The sequence below is a fragment of the Solanum pennellii genome, chromosome 12 (genome assembly GCF_001406875.1).
Source record: "Solanum pennellii chromosome 12, SPENNV200".
NCBI lineage: Eukaryota > Viridiplantae > Streptophyta > Magnoliopsida > Solanales > Solanaceae > Solanum > Solanum pennellii.
Window position 1 is genome coordinate 79,792,347 of NC_028648.1, and position 1,485 is coordinate 79,793,831.

Here is a 1,485-nt window from a genome sequence, read left to right on the forward strand (position 1 = left end):
AATTAGTCTGCCAAAAAAAAGGGAAGATCACTAATGAAAAATTATAATTTAATTTAGAGTTTTATATTGGATAAAACTGATTTTGAAACACACAAGTTAATGCCTTTTTTTATGGGATTAATAATTGTAGCATATTAAAAGTAGGAATTAATTCAAATTTCAGTTTTTAATCCCCCAAATCACTCAACAAACGGATAAAATGGCATAATATATAATGTATCCGAATGTTTTATTATGTATCAGAAACTTCTTTAAAATAAGGGATTTTTTGTAATTTGAAAAAGAGTAGGGATAGGAGGTAATTTATGTTTTACACTATGTGATTTACATAATTTTTACTTCTTTTAAAGAACAATTATTTTCCTTATTAGTGTTCAATTCTCAGAAAATATTGTACAATTAATTTAGTAAATTAACATATTGTATGTGATAATTTTTTAATGAACGTATTTTTATTAAGCTGACATTTTTCTTAAAATAGAAGATGTGGTATTTTGTGGATATATCTTTTCTTGAAAATTTTTTAATGTTCGATATATGTATTAGAGTAAGATTAAATTTCAATTCATGTATTATTACGTTTTAATTATTTGTAATAATTCTTCTAAAAATGTTTTTATTTTTATTTTGGAGGACTTCAATCGAAAAACTCTGATTTGAGTGGAAGGATGTCAAATATATAATCATAAACCTTTTTTTCTTATTTTTAGTCTATTAATTTAATGGATTATGAGTTACATTTAAAAACCTTATAATAAAAAGGGTATTTGCAATATTAGTGCAATGTGCGGTTGACAAGCAAAGAAATTTTATATTGTTAGGTTGCATAAGCCATAAAGGTCAACTAAAAGTAATGCATGTAAATTAGTATTAGAATTAATTTAGAAGAAAACAATAAGTAACAATTTATAATATTCCTTAATTAAACTGATTTACTATTTTGTTCAATAATTAAATATTTTTTTTGGTTAATTTGGAGATACATATGAAAATTTTTGTTCTATGCTAATGCAATTTTTAGATTTCTATTTGTCAGTCACACTCAATATACATAAGATACATGTATTTGTATGTATCTGAAGTGTTTCGCAGATATTTGAGATATCAAATACATGGACAAGTGGCAAGCGAGAAGAGAGAGGCGAGAGAGATTTGCTATATTTTTTCAGACACATGTGAATCCACCTATATTTGACCTCATGTATCGAGAGACATGTATTTGGAGGCACGGAAATCTAATAATATATGTAATATTTCAAATTAAAGTGTCTCTAAGTAATTAACTCCTAGACTAGTGGCGGAGCCACCTTATTGTAACGACCTGTTTAGTCGTTTTGAGCAGCAGATTTTATTTCTGGAAAAACTGGCTGAGACGACGGAACCCACGACGGACCGTCATGGGCACGACGGACCGTCGAGGGGGTCTCGTTCCAAAACACTTAGAATTCTGAAATTTGGGTACTGAAATCGACTCTCTGAACTTCG